This window comes from Grampus griseus (assembly GCF_964374135.1).
Source record: "Grampus griseus genome assembly, chromosome: 15".
In the NCBI taxonomy this organism is placed as follows: domain Eukaryota; kingdom Metazoa; phylum Chordata; class Mammalia; order Artiodactyla; family Delphinidae; genus Grampus; species Grampus griseus.
Genome location: NC_139009.1, coordinates 12,060,895 through 12,076,274, shown reverse-complemented (window position 1 = coordinate 12,076,274; position 15,380 = coordinate 12,060,895).

The window sequence follows — 15,380 nt, the reverse complement described above, 5'->3', positions numbered from 1 at the left end:
GCTTACAGTAAGCGGCTGACATTTCAAAAGCTTAAAGGCAAGACAAGAAATCCTTGTCTCAGGCTTTAACCTCACACATGTTCTTTCCTGGAGAGAATTGCGGGAGAAATAGTCACTTCATTTAGGCATCCAGGAAGAAAGAGATGACTGTTCACTCACCTGTCAGATTTCTGGATTAGTCGACATGAACTCAGGTTATGTACTAGAGGGCCAAGGAGCCCTTTCCCTGCCACTGGAAATGTGAGGTTAAGGGCCCACGTTCCTTGGACCCACATTCAAATAAAGTTCAAGTCAATGAGAGACATTAAAAGGTAATTTTGTTTAAAAAGGTAAAATCATCACTTATATATATATATATATATATATATATATAAACTTGACATGTGTCAACGATGAATTAATTAACTCATTAGTTAATGAGGAGAACAATACAATGTTACAGTCGGTTCAAAGGAGAATTCAATATGCCAATTGTCTGCAAGGAAGTGGTGGTAAGATAACTTGTCCTCCATTGGACAAAATGTGTTTGCATATCTATGACCAAGAATCATCTGCACTGTTTATCAGTCAGTTATCTACAATTTATTAATAGCTCAAAGACAAAGAGAGGCATAAAAACTCAATAACATCAGAGAAACCAGAAGAGTGTGGGGTACAGTCCCTACTTTTCCATCGAGTTAACTCTGTAATCTTGTTGGTCCATTCCAGAGGCTTTTACAGACCCTCCCCACAGGGATTGCTCCCAGGAGCCTTGAGCGGCTGCAGGTTTCTGGCCCACAGCATTGAGTAATCTCTGCCTCATCACCAGAGTCAGAAAGTCGAGCAACGTATCTTTGCTCCCTCACCTTCAAACCGCAGCTCTTCTCTCGGTCTGACCTCAGAAATAAATCATCTGTGTCTGTGTCCCCTGTGTCCCATCTCCCCACAGCTGCTCTTCTCCAGGTGCTCATCAGCTCCAATTTATACCATTAACTCTGTGCAAGTTCCAATGTACTGCAAGCATGTGTGGACCAAGCAGGCATAAATACATGTAGAGATTAACATGACAATCAGTTTCATGTACAAAACTGCCCCCTCCTATGTGTGATTACACTTTTTGTGGAGTCCTCTTTAGCTAGAAACCTCATGGAAAATATTGAGTATTTCCTGCTCTGTGCTCCAAAAGTACTTAATTTGCCCCCTTTTCAAGCTCTATCTTAGATTTGTTCTAGATTTAGCTTTGTAGACACATGTCTCCCTTAACTGTAAAAGGGGCTCCTTAAAATAAGGGTCGTGTTTTTATCATTTTCATGCCTCTCCCTCCTCACTCAATTATTAGTGAAAGGTCAGACAATTCAATTGAATTATAAAAGAATGTATTGTGCGCCATTAAATAAGACCTGGAGAGTTCAACTGAAGTACGTTGCTTCACAGTGACAGCCAGAGTAGAAGCAGAGCTGTGCTCAGGATGGGAACGAACAAAAGGTCAGGGGATGAGGATCACCGAGACATCAGAGAACCTCAGGGAACAAATAATTTTTGAACCCCTTCAGTGGTTCCCCCATTTCTAAGAGAACAAGGTCATCTCCTGGAAACAAGTCCTCCCGTGACCCATGACCAGGCTCACCTGTGTACCTATATAATCTCAGTTTTTTTCACTCACTACCCCAGATTTACACAGAATATTTGGAATTTTCCAGAGATTTCTTGCCATTCCAAAATCCATGCCTTGTACATTCTGTCTGGAATCTTCACTTCACTGTTTTAGGGCTAGAGGTCAAATGTCATCTCCTTTATGAAACCTTCCCTGGCCTCCTTTAATACAGTTAACCCTTCTCACCCCTCTGTGCGCCCCCCATCTCCCTACCTGTAAATCAAATTCAGTGAGACCCATAAGGGCTCTGGATTTGCTCTTCCAGATAAAAATGGTTTCCTCCAGCCACTCCAAGAACACTGAAATTTTAGAAATTTGCTAGGTGGGCTAACCCTTCTCCAGTCACAGTTTCTTCGCTTTGGAGGGGGTTCCACTAGTCTGACTCTCACAGTCTCTCTACTTTCCTTTAATCACTCGGCCCTCAGGGAAGAGGAATAACTTTACTCAACTGTCAATTTGGTAAAAAGAAACTGGGAATGAGAAGTTAAGTCCCTTCTGGCACCTTTTCTCCTTGAAAGCTCACTACCCTCAGCAAGTGCACATTTGCTCTTCTTCCCCGTGCTATATTTTATTTTATTTTATTTATTTTATTTTATTTTATTTTGCGGTACGCGGGCCTCTCACTGCTGTGGCCTCTCCTGTTGCGGAGCACAGGCTCCGGACGCGCAGGCTCAGCGGCCATGGCTCACGGGCCCAGCCACTCTGCGGCATGCGGGATCTTCCCGGACCGGGGCACGAACCCGTGTCCCCTGCATTGGCAGGCGGACTCTCAACCACTGTGCCACCAGTGAAGCCCCCCGTGCTAATTTTAGAAGTGCAGCACCCAATGTGAAGAGGTCTAGGGTTTCCCTTTGGTGTTTGATAGTTCATTATTATAGCATGCCAACGCCACATTATCCAGCATCAGCTTAATTTCAGTCGTGAAAATAATATCTTGATCTCTGCCTTGCAGTGATAGAAGGGTGCTATTTCTTGGGGTCCCTTAAGCTCTCAGCGGCATTGGTCTCCATTGCAGAAACCCATACCCTCAGCTTGCGAATAATTCTTTGACTTGGTTTTGCACTGAGTTCCTTGGTGCTAGAGCAGCGACCATGAGAGGTAAGGGCAGAGAGGACCTGGGAGGGTAGAGGATTAGGCAGAGGCAGGTCATGTTCTCCAGCTGGCTCCAGGAAGGCTTCCCTGCCTGGGGACATTCCTTTCTCCGTGGAAACTCGCCTGGAGCACAGAAACACCATCATCTACAGTCTATTTCTAAAACTGTTAAGTGGAGGAAAGCATTTTACTTTGCCAAGGTTTTTTCTTACCTAAACCGTCCTCCATCACAGCTCACAAAAGGCTGCCATACAATTATTCCAGTCTGACGGGCACTTCACAATTTCCCTGAGCACTGAAGTGGGTTTACTTCCTTTCCCTCTTTCATTTTCAGAAGAGTAATTGGAATGAGTCAGTCTCTCCTATTGCCTCCAGTTTGCCAGGCATCTTCCTTGAGGAGGACTATGGCAGGTACTGTTTAGAACTTAGTATGTATTTGTGATCGGGGCAGAAAGACAAGCTTAGCTTTGATGTTTGCCGTTTGAATTTTGAATGATTTTGCCTTGTTAACTCAGAATTGACTTCAGAGCTTCATCAGATCATTCAGATGATCTACGTTCTTCACTGTCCTTCCCATTTCGTGCAGGATTTTTACCCAACTATTGTCCTAATTTAGCCCAATTTTCTTTTCCAAAGTTATCCCCCATGATAATATGAACTTCTTGCTTAATCATTCCTGTGCTTTCATTGTTGCTGAGATAACTTCCAAATTCTTCCCTCTGTACTTTTGCTTATGTGCTTCCCCTTTGGGAATGTTATTGCCCTTTTTTTCTGCGGATCCAAGTCTACCCTTCAAAGGCCAGTTCAACTCTAGCTTCCTCCAATAAGATGTACATCTCGCCCTATATACCCCTATAATATTTAGATGAATCACTCGTTTTTTTATCTGCAAATACTGCTTCATGGCGTATTTGGTTTTATTGGTTACTCATATTACCCTTTACATAAAACTCTGAAATTCCTGTACATCAGGGAGCTCTTAGAATTATCAGGGAAACAGGAAAACAACAGGTAATTACTTAACATTGTGCTAAGTATGTGTTGTTGATAGAGGTAAGTATAAAGGTCTTGAGCGTGCAGGTGAGGGGTATCTGTCCCAGGTTAAGGGTAAGGAAAGGCTTCCTGCACCGAGTATCAAGGAGCTGGATGGTGTTAATTAGGTAACCCGTAGTATACTCCACCCAGACAGAACAGCATGTACAAAGACCCAGAAGACTGATCAGGCTTGCCAGATTTGAAGATTTGCAAAAGCAGGAGCAAATAGCCTGGGATAGTCATTTGGCAGAGCTGGGGGTAGAAGCTTGCTTACTTAGAAGCCAGAGTTTGAATGCCCTTGCGGGCGACAGCACAGAGCTTGGCATATGCTACAAGCTGGGGTACGATGGAAGAGTTTTCATTAGGTTACAACTCTAAAGATCAGTGACTCTAGAGAAAGGACTTTCAAAGTGTTGTGTTAGACAGGTGGACAGAACAGATTTTTCTTGACTAATTGGAACTGTAACAAGAACCCAGCTGTACAATGAAGAAAGCACAGATTGCCTGAAGCCCTGGCTGATTTTTTGAGGTGAATATTGCCTCCTGAATGGTTTCACTAAGTTCCACAAGGGCAAGAGTCAGGCCTGATTTATTTCCGCTTCCTCTCACCCACTCAGATGTATCCAGCAGTGCAGAGGCACAGAGCAGACACACAGTGCATAGTGACCTCTGTCAGCGTTGCTTCATTCAAACATCCCCCTTTATTTTCTTCCCTCTTACTTTTCCAGCAGAGGTAGGGTCTGTGTGTCAGATCTACCAGAGGTCCATTGGACGTTCCTGAATGAACTTCCCTGTCTTGTTGCCACACAGAAAACCACACACCTAAATCATGTGTTTTTCATTGTTCTGTTTTTCTTTATACTCTGTACACACCAGGATGCATTCTTTTTTTTTTTTTAACATCTTTATTGGGGTATAATTGCTTTACAATGGTGTGTTAGTTTCTGCCTTATAACAAAGTGAATCAGTTATACATATACATATGTTCCCATATCTCCTCCCTCTTGCGTCTCCCTCCCTCCCACCCTCCCTGTCCCACCCGTCCAGGCGGTCACAAAGCACCGAGCTAATATCCCTGTGCTATGCGGCTGCTTCCCACTAGCTATCTACCTTACGTTTGGTAGTGTACATATGTGCATGCCTCTCTCTCGCTTTGTCACAGCTCACCCTTCCCCCTCCCCATAACCTCAAGTCCGTTCTCTAGTAGGTCTGTGTCTTTATTCCTGTCTTACCCCTAGGTTCTTCATGACATTTTTTTTTCTTAAATTCCATATATATGTGTTAGCATACGGTATTTGTCTTTCTCTTTCTGACTTACTTCACTCTGTATGACAGACTCTAGGTCTATCCACCTCATTACAAATAGCTCAATTTCATTTCTTTTTATGGCTGAGTAATATTCCATTGTATTTATGTGCCACATCTTCTTTATCCATTCATCTGATGATGGGCACTTAGGTTGCTTCCATCTCCAGGCTATTGTAAATAGAGCTGCAGTGAACATTTTGGTACATGACTCTTTTTGAATTATGGTTTTCTCAGGGTATATGCCCAGTAGTGGGATTGCTGGGTCATATGGTAGTTCTATTTGTAGTTTTTTAAGGAACCCAGGATGCATTCTTGAACAATATATTCCTGAGTTTTGCATGTTTCTGAACTTTATAAAACCAGATTCATATTGCACGCATTCTTCTGAGACTGCTTTCAGTATATTGTTTCTGAGAGTCAGCCATACTGATTCACTCATTTTCACTGTCCTATACCATTAATTAAGTGAGACTATCACAGTGTATTTATCTATTGCTCTAACAGTAGACAGCTGGGCTCTTTTCGTGCATTGTAACATTGCTGTGATGAACTTCCTTTTGTATGTTTCCCAGTGGATTTACCACTAGCTGATTCTGTGACTAGAATCAAAAATTATAAACTTCCAATTTTGAGTGATCTTGATATTGCAAATGTAAGCGACAACTGCAGAGTTGAGAAGTTTTTTACATGAAAATAAAAAGACGATTGATATTTACTTTCTCCGTAAATAAAAAATAGGTGGAACTAATACAATGTTTACACTTCTGTGTTCATAGGAATACAATAAACCAATAGTGTTGTTAGAAATTAGCCTATTGGAGCAAAGGTCTTATGAAGATTAAATATTGTCTCTGATTATTTTGCTTACATATCTTTATCTTATATTTACTAACAATTAATGAGAAGAAATAAGACCCTCAGAGATTTGTAACTGCCTGACTATAAAGCTTGTTAATGCAACTATTTACCACAAAGCTTAAGGTAACAAAGATTGCAAAACATACATGTTATAAGAAATTGCAACTATTCTCTCAAAAGATGAGAAACAATTATTCTAGGAAACTGAATTTTCTTATTTAAGTTATAATTCACCATCCTAGTGTTAACTCTATATGCTGTTTTTTGTTAATCAAAGAGCATTTTGTGTGGCTGTCATCTAGAGCTGTGGTCATTAAAGCTGACCCTACTGGGGCTTCCCTGGTGGTGCAGTGGTTGAGAGTCCGGATGTGCAGGCTCAGTGACCATGGCTCACGGGCCCAGCCGCTCCGCGGCATGTGGGATCTTCCCGGACCGGGGCACGAACCCATGTCCCCTTCATCGGCAGGCGGACTCTCAACCACTGCGCCACCAGGGAAGCCCCTGATACTCTTAATATCTACAAATCAGAGCTAGATTTGTGATCTTGGGCTAGTTCTATAGGCAAAACTTCATGTTCTTAATATGTCATGAGATTAATAACGTATGTTCTCATAGAGTTGTGAGGATTGTGTAACATATGAAAACAAACATAGCAGTGCCTGACATAAATTGATGCATAATTTATGCACAATACCTGTTGTTACTTTTGTATTTCCAAATACTGCCCAGCTGGTATTGGGACCAGCCAAAATTGCCCTTCACTCTCGTAGGAACATTCTAGGATCTGCTTGCCTGTCTCTGATCAATCCACGGCTCCATTTCCAGTTTTTACATCCTCCAGCAAACTTTCCCCACCTACCTAGGATTTCTTCCTTGGTTCCCAGAACTTCTAGAGCATACAATGCCCGGGATACCTTCTGCTGCTCCTCTGCCTCTGTATCAAAATCTTAGCAGGCTGGACAGGGTCTTCTGTTTCCTTTGTTTGCTCCCACTTGGTGTCTAGAACAGCCTCTCTGTGGATTGATTGGTTTCCGATACATCACCTCTCTCATGGTTTTGCTAAATATTTCTCCTCTGGTGTATTTTGGGATTATTTTAGTCTCCTTGCTTGTCTCTTGTGAAATATTGGACTACATTAGACTCCTGTTCTCTCACTAAATCATGGCTCCCGTAATCCTGGGAATAACATGAATTAAAACAGAAATGTTTGGTTGAATCCTAAGAAATTTGATTAACATTGGGGCAAATTTCTCCATCCTTTGGGATTAGGCAATGCCCCAGAGCAATTCTCACCCAGACAGGTTTTCATAAATATTTTATAAATTCCCAAATGCCAATAACTTCCCAAATCCTTTGCCGTTAATTTCATCCTTCTCTCAGCAGAAGACTGTAACGACCCAGAACCATATGGAGAGTAGAAATGAGGGAGCATGCTATCAGAATAAACAAGTTACTATGATGGCCTTTGCCTCTATTCTGAAAACCTGGTCCAAAAATAGTTCCACAGTACCTCAAGCTGAAACTCAAAATTCCTAAGGATATATATGACATATAGATATGCTTTCCCTATGTTTCTTACCTCTAGCTTTCTCTAAAGGGTGCTCTAAATGAAGGCCTGTTTGTTTCAAAAAAAGAAAAAGAAAACATTAAGCAGAAAGCTATAAAAAAATGCATCTCACCCATTTTTGCATTGAAGAGTTTGGGAGGCGAATAGCAAATTTGAAATTTTCTATCTGAGTGTATACTGAATTCTATTTTAAATGAGAACTAGGATGAGCATGGAAATTAGATCTCAACAGCATCATGAGCTATAGCACATGAAGTCTTCTTGAATAGTTCCAGATACACAGTAGAATGAAGATTAAGACTGCCATCCATTTTCACTTCCTCTCTTCTGCATGCTGTATAAAACCTGAACTCTTTTTATAACTCCAGTTTATGGTAGAGAATATAACAGCTTCTTTTCAATATGGAAAAATGTTGATTATACTCTCCTGAGCCCACCATCCTCTCAAATTTATTCATCAGCATGAGAGCTGTAATATGCCAATCAAATGCATTGTTGCTTTTGTATAGTCTTCTTTTACTGCTAGCAACTTTAATACTTTATAAAGTATTGAGCAGACTCTTTCTGAAAGTTTAATTTTCCTAAGTTCTGGTCTTACAAAGCCAGGTCTCATAGATAGTGGCCACCAGCCTGCACCTCCTCCCTTCCATTATTTCTACCTGTCCCTCAACTTCCATTGGCACAATGAGTTATTGCACTAAAATCGTGTCAAGATTCCACAATTCGTTCTCAAGCAGATAACTCCTTTTGCCAACATCAGATGAAGAAATGGCCTCAAATTCTTCATATAAGCTTAACAAATCTTATATCAATCTGTTATATCCAGGGTTATATTAATCTTTTCATTAATGTTTTTTGGAGTTAATCACAAAGTGATTACACAATTATTTTTTTAATGTTACAACTTCTGTCCTTGCCTTTTAGAATTGCAAAGGGCTATATTATGGATTTATGCTGTACTTGCAGTCTGTGCTTACCTTCGTATGTAAGCACATATACATATATATGAGTTTTGTTTGCAGTGTGTTTCACAATACTATGTGAGTATGTGCACGTTGTGTACCCACATGCGTATATATACACACATGTGTATATATGTATGTGTTATATATATATATGCGCATATTCTTCATATGCCTTCATATGTTCCTGTGGGCTTGCCGTGTGAATGTGAGGTGTTTTGAGTTTCCTTTTCCTTGGAAACTGGAGAGTTCGTCATATTTCTCTGGTTACATAACCTGGATAAGTTGAAACTCAAGGGGTTTATCAAGAAGAAATGGATTTTGCCATCTGACACTCTTATTTCTCCCTCACTGGTCAACAAATTCTACTGATGTGAGTTTCATTGCTGAATCATTGCTCTGAGAACAGCAGTGACATGAGGCTGTTTAACTGAAGTAACTTTGGAAAAAGTTGTCATATTTTTAAAATTTGCTTAGGATTATTGATAAAAGAGATGCATCCTATTTTGTTCTCTCAGAGTCTTGGTTACATTCGGTCATGCTGATCAGATTTATCTATGGAAACTATTGAATTTCATGCATAGCTGAGTTCACACACAGCAACAAAAAAAGTGGGTATGGCTGTGCTGAGATGGAGGGTAGCAAGGATCCTGGCAGGTTGTATGGTCTCCCAGGGCTCAGCGGCTGCCAGCCCTGGTTTTTGGTAGCAAAATCCAATTTCCACTCTCTCCACGTGGGCTGGGAAACAGCAGGGGTCCACACTAGCTCACAGAATTTTGGCTTCCTCGTTTGTGAAACGTGACCAAACATATTAACCTCAGTGGCAGGTAGGAGATTAGGAGAATATCGGATGGGGATGAACAAATTGCAGTCATCACAGACAAACTGCCACGACAGCGCCAGATCAGGATCGGAGACAGACCCTGGGTTAAGGAACAAGAATGAAAATAAAATGGGGCTTGGAAGAAGCTCTCAGTTTTTGAAGTGATAACCTAGCCCCATACATATCTGCAAGGCCTCCAAAGTATTTTTTGCTAGAACACAACTTATATCAGTCGACTACCCTACACAGATAACTACAGGAGCTCTCTTCTCTGTGGTCCACAGGCTGAAATTTAAGCCTTTAGTTGGTTATTTGAGGCCCTCCATCATGAAACTTCAGCTTCCGTTGCGGAGCACAGGCCCCGGACGCGCAGGCTTAGCGGCCATGGCTCACGGGCCCAGCCGCTCTGCGGCATGTGGGATCTTCCCGGACCGGGGCACAAACCCATGTCCCCTGCATCGGCTTTTGATGCCAACCTAGATCCATCTAGTCCCTTTAAATCTGCCTATAGAAAATACTTTATCAAATTTCCTCTCTGGTTCCCTGGCCTGGATCTCTCTCCCTGTCCCTCTCTCTCTCTCTCTCTCTCTCTCTCTCTCTCTCTCTCTCTCTCGCTCTCGCTCTCTCTCTCTCTCTCTCTCTCTCTCTCTCTCCCTCTCTCTCTCTCTCCCTCTCTCTCCCCTCTATAGAGTTTTATTTGTGTTCTTCTCATGGTGCTTACTTCTTACTCCTGTTTTGGGTTACAGTCATATGGCTACATGCTTGATCCTCCTTACCAGACTCTCACAAAAAAAGAGGGGCATCTTCATTTGTGCATCTCACAGTACCTAACAGAGACCCTTGCATGCATATAATAGGTAAAAAATCATTATTTGATAAATGAATAAGTAAATGCATGACATCCAATGATTTTATTTGTAAATGCTACTCTAACATTAACTTAATATCACAGAACCTCAATTCACTTACCTCTACAATAAAAAATTAAAACCATCTTACTACTTTAGAAGAATGATATAACTAAATGCAGACTTTACAGGCAAATTCTACCAAACGTTAAAGGCCTAATCATTCCAATCTTCCTCAAAATGCTCTGGAGCAGGATTTCTCAACCTTGGCACTAATCTTTGCTGTGGGGAGCTTCCCTGTACCGCGTAGAGCGTTGAGCAGGATCGCTGGTCTCTACCCATTAGGTGCCAGTAGCATCTGCCCCTCGGGTCATGACAATAAAAATAGTCTCCAGATGCTGCTAAATGTCCCTTGGGAAACAAATGGCCTACAGTTGAGAGTCTAGAAAAGAGGTAATAATTCCAAATCTGACAATGACAGCATATAAAAGGAAAATTATAGACTCAGATTTATTCATGCATATGGATTTAAAAATTTAAGCAAAACATTAGGAAACCAATTCAAAAAATATGTAGACAAAAATTTACCAAACTAGGTTTTTCTCAGTAATGATTTAATAGCAATTAGGAATCAACAGAACAATAATTAACAATAACAATAAAAATTAAAAAAATAATTTTTAGAAATTAGGAAATTAATGTCCTTAATTATGAAATTAAGGAGAAATGTAATTGTATTGATTTCCTCATTTTTCATAACAAAACTTCAACATACCAATAAAAGTAGATACCTCAGGAACTACAGATTTTTGTATATTATTTATGATTATTGTGGTAACCACAGTAAGACCTAAGAACATATAAACTCTCCAGATTTTCTAAAGGACATGCACACTTGCACACACACACACGCGCGCACACACACACACACACACACACAGAGATCAGCAGAGACAACAACAAAGAAAATGGAAATCATATCGTAACTCTTCTCTCTCTCTCTGTAGCTCCATATATAAATATATGAATACATTTATTTTTTTATTAATTTTTATTGGAGTATAGTTGATTTACAATGTTGTGTTAGTTTCCTTATCTGCAATGCCTAGAACAACATACTTCACAAAGTAGGTACTCACAAAAATCAATCCTGAAGTGATATCAGGATCACTTCAAGGCCATTAATCCCACTGCCTGCACCGCTTCCTCCTAGGATGTCCCAGCTGCACCCCGACCCCCGCTACACTGGCCTTTCCATTCTCTGAAGTCCTATAGTTTCTACTGTCCGTGATATCAGCCTTTAAGTACAATCCCAGAATCAAAGAGAAGGCATAATTGGAAGGAATCTTCAAGCAAGGGAAAGTTACTTCTCCCGTCTGATTCAGTATCTTTCATTGTAAGATGCCCTACTTTGCTCCTTCGCTGTTTCTAGGGCACGTGTTGCTTTCCTACTAAACTCTATGTTCATAAAAACTTGGACTCTAGTCTTAAAAACCTTCTCTTTCCCATAAATGTGTCAAGCACTATCTCTTGCTCACAGGAAGGACTCTGTATTCAGGTATGATTAAATAAATAAAGGATTGAATGTTAGGAGGTTGATAACAGATTTGCATATATTGGAGTTTTACTTTTCGCCAAACATTCTGCTAATCACTTCACATGCATTGCATAATTCAGTCTTAGCAACCCTACTTCTATTTCATGCTTGAATCAAAGCATAGAGAGAGTAATGAACATGCCCAAACCAGGATTTGAACCCAGGCATTCTGGCTCCTGGCTTAACTACCAGGCTGCACACAAGATCCAAACAAGTAGCATGTGTTTTTCTGAATTTTCAGTTGACTCATAGCATGTATTCAGAGATTTAGACTACATGGGTCACTTCCTTCCTTCCAGCTGCACCTGCACCAGGGAGCTTCTCACCCTTCCAGCAGGTAGAGAGGAACCCTCTGGGTGGAGAGATGCTCAGTGAAGCGGGTGACCTACAATTTGAGGCTGGTTTGGAATCCCACACATCACTTTTGCACAATAGCTTCTCTGAGAGCCAGGCCCACATGGGGCACAACTGAACAGGCAGAATAACTGACCTTTCCACCAACCTGTTCTTCCCTTGCAGGCAGCTTGGGAATTGAGTGCTTCCTACTCAGTAGACACAGTGAGAAGTCAGGGCGAGGTCTGGAAATAGGAGGGCCTTGGGCTAATCCCAGCTTTGAGGAAGTAGTCCAGGCAGTGGGTTTACCCTTAACTGTGGGTGTCTAACGAGTGAATTGTGCCACTTGAGATCTCCTGAAGCTTTTGCAGTTCTAGGAGAAAGTTGTCATTATGACTGTAGAAATGTGTTTGGCTTCCAGAATTTTCAGTTTTATTTTCATTTAAAATAAAACTAACATCACTCATTCATCACTGAACCTCCCTCGGTCTATCACCAACTCCTTTCTGCTCACGTAATAGCCTGAGCTGCCTGGACCCGTTGCAGTACAATCTTTGTTCTCCAACTGTCTCTTGACTAGACTGTGTGCTTCTGGAGGGGGGGTGGATGACATGTTACTCATCTCTGCAACCCCAGTGTCTGGAAGAACAGTGTTTGACACCAAGCAGACATCACTGCACTTGTAAAACAAGCCAAGGATGAGTCAGCAGTCCAGTAAAAATAAAACTGTATCCAATGGAATTGAATCAAAGGGAACTGTGGAACTTTCTAACTGGAAAGCTGGCTTCCTAACCCATAGCCCAGGGATGGTTTCCAAAGTTGAAGCCCCTGATTGAACCTAATCTTTATTCAAGTAGAATTTGAAGTGCAAAGAGAATGTGCATCATTCTGTGTGGCATTCAGGTCAACATTTTAATTAGTATTCAAAATTCTGGCCCAACATTATTTTATGTGTAGCTCATAAAATGGCACAACATACATTTTATGTACGACTACATAAATAAAAATCACTTTAAAAATCTTTATCATACAGGAATAATCACTTTGACATTTTGGGGTATTTCCTTCCTATTTTTTATTCTCATAAACGTGTATAAATAGTTAATTAGATAGCTCGATAAAGATATCCATGTTTAAAATCCCCATCACCTGTGACTGTATAACCTTACATGGCAAAAGGGACTTTGCAGAAGCTGATGTGGAAAGATTATCCTGAATTACATTGGATGGGCTCAGAGTAATCACAGTGGTCCTCATGAGAGGGTCTGAGTCGGAGAAGGAGATGTGATGACAGAAGCAGAGGTTGGAATGATGCAAAGGGGGCAATGCATTAAGGAATGAGGGAGCCGCTAGATGCTGGAAAAGCCAAGGAGCAGATTCTGCCCTAGAGCCTCCAGAAGAAACGTCCTGTTGATCCATTTGGTCTTCTGACCTCCAGAACTGTGATATAAATTTTTATTTTGAGTCACTGGCTTGTGGTAATTTATTACAGCAGCAATCTAAAACTAATAAAGATAGAAAGTATATTAGTTTCCTAGTGCTGCTGCAACAAATTACCATAAACTAGGTGGCTTAAAACAATGAAATTTACTCTTTCACAGCTCTGGAGGCTAGAAGTCCAAAACAAGATGTTGACAGGACCGTGTGCTTCCCAGCGTCTCTAGGGAGAGTCTTTCCCTGCCTCTCCCTAGCGTCTGGCGGTGGCCAGCAGTTCTCGGCATTTTTTGGCTTTGTAGAATCACCACTCCAATCTCTGCCTGTGTCATCACCTGGCAATCTCCCTGGATACAAGTCTTCATGTGGCCTTCTTACAAAGACACCGGTCTTTGGATTTGGGGCCCACTCTAATCCAGGTTGACCCGAATTTAACTAATTACATCTACAAAGACTCTCTTTCCAAATAAGATCACCTTCTGAAGTTCCAGGTAAACATGAATTTTGGGAAAGTACTATTCAATTCAGTATAAATAGGTAGGAAGATAGATAAACAGAAAGATAGATGATAGATAAGTATCTAGATAGATAGACAGGTAGATCGATAGCTACATAGATAAACATTATTTAATAGTATCGTTTTCGTTGTTGCATAATATTTTGTTAAATGCTTATAGTAAAATTTACTATATTTATTCATTTCGCCATCAGCACATTGTTACACTTACCAAAGCATTGATTATCTCACTGGAAGAACTGCCCCTTTCTGAGTGCCGCATTTTGTACGGGATATTTACAAACTGGAAGTTACTCTGAGAAGGGCAGACCGGGACGGAGAATGGACTCAAATATTACTTCTCATAAAGAACTGTGGAAGGAACTAGAATGACTAATGAGGAGAAGAGAAGCCTTGGGACATACATGGAGGAGATCTTCAAAGACTAGAGGTACTACTATGTTGAACAGAAATTAATCTTGTTTTCCCCCCCAGGTGTTGAACTAAGGCAAAAGGATCAAAAACGATTCCAGAGAAAAAATTCTCCAGCATTTGTCTCACCCTCTCTTCATTTTCTTCTTCTCTCAGATCTTGGAACTAAAAATTTTCCATCTAAGTAGTGCTCTAAAGCCTTCAAGCAAATGTTTCCTTAATATTCTTGGCAAGAACTATGAATGGTATGAGACTTTTTAGAACTGTCAAGAACTGCTAAGTGTCTGAGATTTTGCCCTACTTGCAAGTTAACAAGTTCTCCTGTTATAGCTTCCTGGATGCTTTGGATGCTGTGAGACTCCTGGGTCAGATTCAAAGGCTGGTTTATTACTCACAGCCATAGCGGTAGCCAGCGTCATAATTTTCTTGACCAGTTTCCAAGTCCTGATTTCCACAAAGTGATGTGAAAAGGGCCAAGCAGTGCCTGCACAGGCAGTGGTGCCTCTACAGGGGCTTAGGGACCCCAATCTTTTATAATGGTCTCTGAGCAAGCCTGCCTGACCTTCGCTCTGTAAATGTGTATTATTGCTCTAGAAACAAACTTGAAAAGGTTGTCCGCAACAAATGTTGTCAGAATCATTGCTCACAAGACATACAGAAATGCAAGAAACGTATAGATATTTGTCTCATGACCAGATCCATCCCTCTTTCATTTTTATACTATCTTAGTTTCCAGTTAATTTTCCAATGAGTTCATCACTACTTCAGCCACTTTGATTAATCTGACCGGCAGGGGCTGGGACCAGCTCCATTCAATTTGTCTCCTACAGCGTTGGGTAAGACTGCTATTAATAGGACTCCAAAACAGCAAGATGAGATCAACCTGAAGTGTCAGCCTCATAAAGTGAAAAGCAGAGTGCAGGGAAAGATGGAGCTGGAGAGGTAGGCAGGAGGCAGACAAT